This window comes from Podarcis muralis, chromosome 3 (genome assembly GCF_964188315.1).
Source record: "Podarcis muralis chromosome 3, rPodMur119.hap1.1, whole genome shotgun sequence".
In the NCBI taxonomy this organism is placed as follows: domain Eukaryota; kingdom Metazoa; phylum Chordata; class Lepidosauria; order Squamata; family Lacertidae; genus Podarcis; species Podarcis muralis.
Genome location: NC_135657.1, coordinates 79,799,586 through 79,810,463, shown reverse-complemented (window position 1 = coordinate 79,810,463; position 10,878 = coordinate 79,799,586).

Here is a 10,878-nt window from a genome sequence, read left to right as displayed (position 1 = left end):
GTCCCACAGTGCCACCCGCGTAATGTGTACATGTGGCCTAATAGTCATGGCTTCCCCCAAAGAATTCTGGGAGTTGTAGTTTGTTAAGGGTGCTGAGAATTGCAGTTTTATGAAGGGGTCTCCTAACAATTCTCAGCACCCTTAACCAACTAAAGTTCCCAGAATTCTTTGGGAGAAATCATGACTGTTAAAGTAGTATGAAAGTGTTTTAGAGGTATAATGTAGATGTGCCCTGAAAGGCCTGAATGAGGGTGTATTGTTGCGAGTGATGTACTCACCCCTTCTGTATGTGAGCTCCCTAAAAGAGAGCCTGTTCTTACCAGACAGATTGGTGGACAACCACACAGACAGACAACAACCACACCATGTGCTTGTGTGTGTGTGCTGGGTTTAGTAACCCACTTTGTGAATTATTATTGGTATTCATGCAATAATGTTATTTTATTGTTATGCTATGTGCATGCCCATCTAAGCAGCCTGCAAATCATAAGGTTCCGCAACACTTGTCTGAACCGATTGCAGAGTCAAAAGCTCACCAGCTTTCTCAAACAGGGGCCTTATTGGTCATGGGAAAACTGCGAAACCTCCTATGTCCTCACAGCTTATTCATTTTATTATAACTGAATGAAGATTAATTAACTTCCACTGACTTTTCAGGTTTTCTCCCCGTCATCATTGGAAGCCACAACCCAAACAAAGGAAAATTAATAAACTTTGACTGGGACTTTCACTGGCGGCAATGAGAAATAATGGAGGAACTATATGACCGCTGAGTCCAATCTAAGAAACTAACATTTGTTCAGTAAGAGGAAAAATAGCACCATCTTATGGACACTCAGGTGCTTGACATCTATGCGGTTTTTTGCAGCTAGTTCTGTATTGGAACATCTGGCTGGGGTTCCATTTAGATCTCATGTAACTCCTGTTTTAAAACAGATGCATTGGTTGCCGGTTTGTTTCTGGGCTGAATTCAAGGTAATCACATTAGTGTTTAAAGCCCTAAACAAAGCAGCCCACAAATATCTGAAAGGCCATATCCTTCCTTACAGATCTTCTCTGCTGCTGAAATCGGCAGAGGGGACTCTCTTGGCAGTTCCTCTGCCCTCAGATGCTTGGGGGGCAGTGGCCTGGGAGAGAGCATTTTCTGTGTTGGCCCCTAAGCCATGGAACGAACTCTCCACAGAGATGTGTCCATCACCTTCATTATACAGCTTTCAGAGGATGCTGAAGATACTCCTCTTCACCCTGGTTTTTGACACTCAGTGTTTAAAGGACCCCCCTTTATTTTTATGATTCTAAGTTGTTTTAAATTGTTTTGATGTTGTGTTTTAATGTTGTAGCTTGCCCAGAGACCTGTGGGTGAAGGTTGGGTTAATGATGATGATGATGATGAAATTGTAGACCACTGTCCTAGGATCTCTAGGCAGGTCACAATAAAATAAATGGAACAAGTGTGGCTCGGTTTAAAATGGATATTGCAGAGAAAATAGAACAAAAAAATGTATCCAGAATATCAAATAAGAGCACTGCTATATTTTTACTGGTCTACCAGTAAACTACCAGATTTTTACTGGTCATTTGAATGCCAGCTGTTTGGGTGCTGACTGATTTTCCAGAGTGGGTGAGGGCATTCCTAAACCAGAGTACCACCAAGGAAAAATGCCCACATCCATGTGGGAAACTCCTAAGCATGACATGGCAGCTTTTCTTTCCTCTCCAGAAACAGACAAATTGAAAGAATGGCAGACAACATGGGCAACCTGTGGCCCTCAGATCTTCATTTTACATGGCACTTGGTCTAACTTCTTTTGGGTGGCATGAACGGGGGTGGGGAAGTGATAGCAGAAAGAGAGAGAAAGGGGAAGGCCCTCCTATCTTTTACTCTGGCTCCACCCACTACTGATACACAGCCAATGACAGATTAGCCCTGAGGGAGTGCAGTCCTTGGCAGGAAAAAAGTTGACGGCTCCTGCCGCCTGGCAAATTTCAAAATCTGGGCTGGCAAATCTCATTGGCAGGTATCCTCAGAAGTATACTTGCTTAGCCAATTTTGACATCCAGGCTGTTGATGTCATTGAAGTTCATAATTACCTCATTTGGAACGTGAATTTGTCCAGCTTGCAATGCTCAGCTGTAATGCAAATTGAGTTCAGGATGCAAAAAGGAGATTCTACACATGTGCGGTCAGACTAGAAGCCAAATGCTTTACAGGCAGATGGTAGTGTTAAAGGGTTGTTGTTTTTGGTGTTGTTGCATAGCATATGATTCTGCAGGAAACTGCAATCTTTTCTTTGTAGGATAACTAATTCTGTTTCAGCTTCAGCATCTGAAAACACTGGTGGCTGTAGGGATAAAGAGAACGTTCCTCTGCTGGATGTTAATTGCCTGGTGGTTGGAAGAGCTGAGAGAGCAGCTCATAGGATTCTGTATCACTAGCAACACAGGGGCTGAGCTCACCCAGGGGTAACAAAGCAATAAAATCCTACATAGGCACGCACCTGCTGCGTGAGTAATTTGTGCTTTTTGTATTCAATAGATGCCTATTTTTCACCCATTTTTGCACTACAGTGGTACCTCGTGTTACATACACTTCAGTTTACAGATGCTTCAGGTTACAGACTCTGCTCACCCAGAAATAGTACCTCGGGTTAAGAACTTTACCTCAGGATGAGAACAGAAATCTCCCGCCGCCGGCGTGGCAGCAGCGGGAGGCCCCATTAGCTAAAGTGGTACCTCAGGTTAAGAACGGAACAAATTAAGTACTTAACCCGAGGTACCACTGTATATCAATTGGTCAGTAGTTTGCAGTGCTGCCTTTTCCAATATTTTTTCTTCTTATTTTTCATTGTTGTTATTTTTTTTAAGTTACCAAAGGTTGTGTCTTGGCAAGAAGGTGGGTGCTCTGAATGTACTTTCAGTGTTTGTGTGTAGCAGTAGTAGTAGTAGTAGTAGTAATATATTAATATTATTTATATGCTGCCCATCTGACTGGGTTGCCCCAGTCACCCTGGGCGGCTTCCAACAAATTAAAATATCAAACACATTAAAACATCCAACATTCAAAACTAAATACAGCGCTGCCTTCAGATGTCTTCTAAAAGTTGTACAGTTCCTTCTCTCCTTGGTATCTGATGGGAGGGCATTCCACAGGGTGGGCGCCACTACTGAGAAGGCCCTCTGCCTAGTTCCCTGGCACCTTACTTCTCGCAATGAAGGAACCACCAGAAGGCCCTCAGAGCTGGACCTCAGTGTCCAGGCTGAACGATGGGGGTGGAGACGCTCCTTCAGGTGTACACTGTGTGTGTTGTTTATTTTGTTTTTCTTGGGGGAAATTTTATTTTTTCCTTATTATATTTTGTCAGGGGGATTTTATCGTTTTATATTGTGTTGCAGTTTAGTATTGTCATTTTTCAGTTTCATTTTTTACACATTAGTATTTAATATTTTTGTAAACCATTTGGAGACTTTTCGTATTAAGTGGTCTACAAACATGTAAAATAAGCCTGCTGAGAACGAGTGTCATAAATGAAAACTGTAATTACAGCTCTGTTCCTGCAGAGTGCAGCATTAAACCATACAAACAGAAACCTGCCAATAATGCATTAATGTGTGCTTGGTAACCCTTTTCTTTTAGCGAGTTGATGGCCTGCAAGCGACTGCATATTAAGAATTTGCAAGTCCTTTACTAATCTTTGGTTTTAATCCTGTTCACACTTACCTGGGAGAAAGCCACACAGAGCTCAGCAGGACTTACGACATTTCTATATTAATAATGCTAAGAATAGTAATAATCATTCTGTTCTGCCTTTCCTCGCAGAGGAGCCCAGGCATAACACAATATTGTTGTTGTTGTTTAGTTGTTTAGTCATGTCCGACTCTTCATGACCCCATGGACCAGAGCACGCCAAGCACTTCTGTCTTCCACTGCCTCCCGCCGTTTGGTCAAACTCATGCTGGTAGCTTCAAGAACACTGTCCAACCATCTCATCCTCTTTCATCCCCTTTTCCTTGTGCCCTCCATCTTTCCCAGCATCGGGGTCTTTTCCAGGGAGTCTTCTCTTCTCATGAGGTGGCCAAAGTATTGGAGCCTCAGCTTCACGATCTGTCCTTCCAGTGAGCACTCAGGGCTGATTTCCTTAAGAATGGAGAGGTTTGATCTTCTTGCAGTCCATGGGACTCTCAAGAGTCTCCTTCAGCACCATAATTCAAAAGCAACAATTCTTCAGCGATCAGCCTTCTTTATGGTCCACCTGGAGCAGGAACTGGCAAGCCACTCCAGTATCCCTGCCAAGAAATCTCCATGGACAAAGACAACAGGCATAACACAATATACAATCATATAACTTTGTGTTATGGGTAACCTTTCATTTTACTTAGATGGTTGTGCACATAAGTAGCGTCTTGCTGGATCAGGTCAATGGCTCATCTAGTCCAGGATCCTGTTCTTACAGTGGCCAACCAGGAGCCTGAGAAGAGTTGAAGATTTCTTCCTGCTTCCCCTTGGGTCAGGAATATGGAACCCCCAGCCTGCAGGCCAAATCTGGGACCTGGCCCCCTCTCATGTCCTGGCTTTCCCCCACCACTTAACTCATTGCCCCTCTAATATGTTTTGCCATGATGAGTGAACCTATGGAGGAGGAGTCTGATCTCTTCCTCCAAGGCCAGGCATAATGGGCTGATGACGTCGTGTCCTGCTTCACCCGCCAGATCAACATTCACGTTGCGTTGACTCTGGAGATAGTGGAAACACTTTCTCTGGCACCAGTGCAGATGGCAAAGCAGAGCACTCTGTGCCTGTTTCGTTAGCCTGATCAGCTTCTTATGGGCTGGGATTTATTCAGCCTCTCTCTCTCTCTGGAAGCAAAGCAGGAATAGTGCACTCTCTGTCTTTCAGCCTAAAATAACTGAGGAAGAGATTTCCCTCTCCGTTGCAATCAGGGAGGGAGCTGAGTAGGACTGGGGGTGGTGAGTCAATGTGCAGCGTGGCAGTGTGTGTAAGAATGTGTCTGGGCAAGGTGCCATGGATGTAGCCAGGATTTTTGTTAGGGGGCAGGCCTTTTACTGGGGGGACAGAACATCAGTTTGCTATGTATTTTTATTGATTTGGGGGTGGCAGCTACCCCCCGCCCCCCTTGGCTACACCCACCACCCATATGCATCCCTCTGAGAACTTTTCCCCAAGGGAATGCAACCCTTAGGGGAGAAAGGTTCCCCTATTCTTATCTTTGATGCAGATACAGTTCTGCCATCTCCTTAGTTCATTAAAGGTTCGCTCCAGACATATTCTGGCTTTAGTATAATCCCACAGTACCCAGTCTTTATATTGGGTTCTTTGGCTTCTCTGCCTACACAAGTCAAATCTTTCTTTTCTTTTTTTATGCGCAATTTGTCACACAGTTGTATTGTATGCTTTGCATATGCCAGAAAATATAAAAGGCATGGCAGCTCGAAAGTTGCCATTTTAAGTCCTGAATCGTCCACAAACCATTTCTGAGAAAATCTTTTATTTTCCCTGATTGCTACTTACTATATTTCTTGAATGTTGCCTGTTTTTGAGGGTTCTTTTTTTAAAATTCAGTCTCTGACTAACTCTCTTTTTTAAATAAAATTTTTATTAACAATTTCAACATAACAAATTATCGAAACAAATCATCTTCATTATTTCCCCCCTTTCCCCCCTCCCCAAAGAACCTTCCACCCCCCCACAAGACTTCCCTCAGCTCCTCTCTCTGATTTCTCAACTTATGTTATTCTCTGCATACTGTAAAATTGTATATATATCCTTTTATTATCTATCTATTAACCCTCAATAAATTTGTGTATGTTTATTTAAAACCTGCCAAGGAGCCCAGTTTCGCCAGTTCTCGGTCTTTGACTAATTCTTGATCTGGTATCCCACTGATTTATTTAAAAAGTTGTCTTTTTAAATAATTTGTAAAAAGTTCCCATTCTTCTTTAAGGTCACAGTTGTCCTTGCCTCACAATTTGTATGTCAGTTTCGCCAGTTCTCGGTCTTTGACTAATTCTTGATCTGGTATCCCAGTGACCTTTAACCAAGCAATTTATGGCATTTGTTTATCAGGAGATGTTACACTGGTGGAGGAGTTGATGAAACAAGTCCAGGAGCAACAGTAGGAGCAGATTGCTTCTGTAGATAAAATACCTTTTGCTATCATTGAGAGAAAGGGTTGGGGTGTGTGGGCCTATTAGACTTCTGTGGAGGTGGTAATTAATTCTGTTTCCCTTCTCTGAAGCTCCTTTAATCCTTTAAAACCTGCCTCCAAGACACGCATCTGAATGTGAACATAAAACCAAACTGTTGTGCTTCTGTACACAAAAAAATCAGATGGCCCATATAATAAGAAATTGGAAGTTCTTTATTGTAAAGTGCTTTGTTTGCAAAAGCTGATGTGCTGTAGCTGCAAAATTCATGCACAACCTGTGAATTCCCAACATGATGATATACACTCCTCTGCATCCTCTTAGGCAAAGATCATAAGACGACCTGGCTGGTAGCCAGATTCTGCGCCCAGATTTGTAGGCACAGATCATCCTCTAGAATAAAATAGCTTACTAGGGAAATGCTGAAGTTGCCCTTTGGGGCGCCTCAGGGTCAATTTTCTATGGTAGCCCAAATCTCAGTTGTACGAGTGTATGGATATATCTCAATTTTAACTCATGAGCTGTTGCTGCAATCTGCTCCGGTTGCATATTTTATCTTTATGAATGCTGTTTTTATTGTGTTATGTTATGTGAGCTGGTCTTTGACCGTAATAAATTATCTATCTCTTTCACTCCTTTGCAGGGAATCCTCTAGTTAGGAAATTAAGAGAAGTCTAGGTTTAGCTCTCTCCCTTAAAAGCCACTTCACACAATATTTGTGATTATTATTTTTTTGGCGGGTGGGGAATCCAAAAGCACAAGAGGGCTAATGTATAGCATTGCATTACAGGATACAATGAATACAAAAACAAGATATTAATAACAAAAAAGTATGAAGGGAATTATATGAATGACTAGAACTTAATGTAAGCATAACTAGTAATTTAAAGATGTTGGAGGTATTAGAAATATTAAAGTAATGTAATGATACAAATATTAATTTTCATGTATACATGTTATGGGATCTGCACTGGCAGTGATTGGCCAGGAAGAAGACCTTGTGGCTGTCATGGACAGCTCAATGAAGAAGTCAACCCGGTGTGTGGCAGTTGTCAAAAATGCAAATTCCATGTTAGGGATCATTGACAAATCTACGGAGTAGACCGGTTGCCTCGCCTCACTTCAATCAGGTAGAGCTGGAAAAGGGCAACCATCATTATCAAAGGGATGTAGCAACTTGCCAAAGAGGAAATATTGCAGCATTTGGGACTTTTCAGTTTAGAGAAAAGGTAAAAAAGATGTGCCAAGATGGAAGTTTATAAAATTATGCATGGCATGGTGAAAGTGGATAGAGACCCTTCCCACCCCAATAATTCATAACTTATGGACCTCCACTAAAGCTGAATTGATAGAAGATTTGGGACAGATAAAAGAAAGAACTTCATTCACACAGGGCAGAGCTAAACTATGACCCTTGCTTCCACAGGAGGGAGTGATGGCCACCAACCAGCCTTCAAAAGAGGACTGAACAGGAGGGCTATTAGCAGTGATAGCTGTGCTGTGCCTCCATGGTTAGAGGAAGCAATGCATCTGAATACTAGCTGCTGGAAACTGGAGGAGATGAGCATGCTCTTGCGCTCTGGTCCTACTTGAACACTTTCAGCAGGCATCTGTGTAGTTGCTGTAAGAACTGGATGCTGGAGTCGATGGGCCCTTGGTCTGGTCCAGCAGGCTCTTCTTACGTTCCTAAGTAACAGCTTAAGTAAAGGTAAAGGTACCCCTGCCCATACGGGCCAGTCTTGCCAGACTCTAGGGTTGTGCGCTCATCTCACTCTATAGGCCGGGAGCCAGCGCTGTCCGCAGACACTTCCGGGTCACGTGGCCAGCGTGACAAGCTGCATCTGGCGAGCCAGCGCAGCACACAGAACGCCATTTACCTTCCCGCTGGTAAGCGGTCCCTATTTATCTACTTGCACCCGAAGGTGCTTTCGAACTGCTAGGTTGGCAGGCGCTGAGACCGAACGACAGGAGCGCACCCCGCTGCAGGGATTCGAACCGCCGACCTTTCAATCGGCAAGTCCTAGGCGCTGAGGCTTTAACCCACAGCGCCACCCGTGTCCCTAAGTAACAGCTTAGTCTAAGTTAATTATAGTTAATTATATACAGAAAAGCTATCGCTACCCTTACATCATAACAGAAAGAACGAAGAATAGTGATTAATACTGAGGTTATACCTGCCTGTCATAATATGTATGAAGGATGCAATTTTATTTTAATAGCTGTCTGTTACAGACTCACACTGTGTATCGACTAAAATTACAGCATTCCACACAATAACGATACCACCAAAGAGATACACTATAGCTTAGGGAAGAGCCACGTTTCCCCCCCCTCCTGGTAGCAATATTTTCAAGATTGATCACATGGAAAGTATGGTGACCACACAAGGGGTGCGTTTTAAGGGAAGGCATTTGGATTCTGCATTTAAAAAATAGGAGGATAACTGTATGCATGCTCAGTGCACACAAAACACATAGCAAATTCAAGCACTTAAAAAATGAGTAACAGTTTTTTATGTGTTATGCAAAAAAAACAACCCTACAAAAAATGAATTGATAAATCACCCTGTGGTTTTCCTACTAAAATGCAACTCTTTCTTTAGGGTTGCTATCTATTTTCTTAGCAAGAGCAATGTCATGGGAGGGGTATTTCCTGGGAGTCTTGCAAGAAGCTGCTCTAGGAGAGAAACTGCGAGCAACATCATGGGAGAGGGTATCTCTAGACCTATGGTAAAACTGTGAATCTCCCTTGCTATTTTAAATATATTTGATGCTGCATGTTGTTTAAGGAATCTTGTTATATTTATAGTAATGAAATGCAGGTTTTTGTATGTTGTTATATTTGCTATTGTTTTGCTATGCTGAAAATGTCACTGTGTTATTGGTTTGCAATGTTATTATGAAATTGTTTTTGTAGTGTTTTTGTGTGGAAAAGCGGCATATGAATGAATGAATTATTTTTGTGCCTTTATCTGAGGCAGGCAGAAATCCCACAGGCGCAGTCTCACCTCGAAGCTCAAAATGTAGTGGTTGTGACTACCGTGCACATGCAGAGTCCTTTCCTTCTCACAGTGTAGCTACTACTGCCAGCCTTTGCATTTAAGAACAAGTTTTCCAAGTCAGAGTTTGTAACTTTGGGCAGAGGCAATTTCAGGAATCCAAAATGCCTTTCATTTCAGCAAGTAATCACTGGGTGTGTGAGGCATAGCTACGAAAGCACCATTTCCTCCCTCTTCCTATTGCCACATACAGCTTGAAGGCAACCCTGGCATAATCCCTGGTGTTCTGTGATTGCTGCTATTCTCTTCTCTTCTGTACACAGCCCCCCCCCCCCCCCGCCACCAGCAACCTCTTTGGCAAATCTGTGTTTAAAATATCAGCAGCAGCTCTTTTGAATTCCTGTACAGTGAGCTATTTAACTGTGGCATGAATGCTCCCAAGCCCCCTCTGAAGACAGGACATTCTGGTTTCATGGGTAGGTGCTAATGTTATAATTGAGACAACATGTAAAAAGCTAGGGAGGCCAAATAATGAATTACAGAGAGTCCCATAGCACCTTGTGAGAATACCAAATTAATTATAGTATAATGTTTTGTAGACTCGAGCCTGCTTCACAAATATACGAAATGCTCTGGCTAATTTTGTGTTGTTGTCGATGTTTGTGTGGGTGAAACTTCTTTTTGTTGCTCATTTCTGTACTTCCATATGTTTACAATTGGCATGCTATGCAAGTCACTCCCCAATCAACTTTGTTTTTAAGATGCTGTTCTTCTCCATTGTGTTTCATAATCTCTTGGCTTGGAATGCAGAATAATGATGCATGCGGAGACCATTCTGGGGTGGGGTATTGCCGATAAAGTCCAACAATAACTGATCTTTCCAGAGAATAGAATTAGTTGCAACAGTTCCCCTTGCAACAGATTTCACACCTCTGTGATGCAATTCACAGCTGCTCCCCTCTCTCTAGTGAGGATAAATAGTGGTCACATCATTTGAAACATTGCAATTTATATAGCGAATCCCCAAGTCTTGAGGTCCAGATCCCCATTCTTTCTACCCCTGACCAAGTAGGTGTTGTATTTTATTTTATTTTACTTTGTTTCAATACAAGGTACCTACCATCTACTACACGTGTTTAGGGTTACAGTAGCGAAAACTGAAACACAGTAGGAAGAAATCTCCAATGGACAGCATGCGATGAACTTCTGAGTAAAAATGCAGAGGTTTCTGTTGCACATCCTATTCAAGTAATGAGCACTTTAGCAGAGTACATCAACTTCAAAGATAAGTTCAATGGCATTCCTTATCAATTGAAGCTTACTTCTCTGTCCCCAGTCCCAACCCTTCTGATTGCATTGGGGGGGGCATTAAATGAGTGGTGAAGAATTGTAGAGGCAGCAAAAAGGACAAGCTGTGATATCAAGGAAAGGAAGAGCAGCAGCAATATGGTCTGTGATCCTTTTGATCCTAAGCTGTATAAGGATTGTGACATGAAGATCCTAGGTTTGAGAACAATGGTTGCCCCTTAAAAAGTAACCTTGGGTCAGATAAATTTTGGAGACTGTCTGCATGATAAACTTGCATTCAACTTTGAGAAAGGAGACAGGACCAATGTTATTATCATTAAAATTAGTACTATCCCTAAACCACTGGAAGAACCATACCACCTTAACTAAAGGATAGATTTTCAGGCTTCTCTGAAATCCATTTTCTCCAT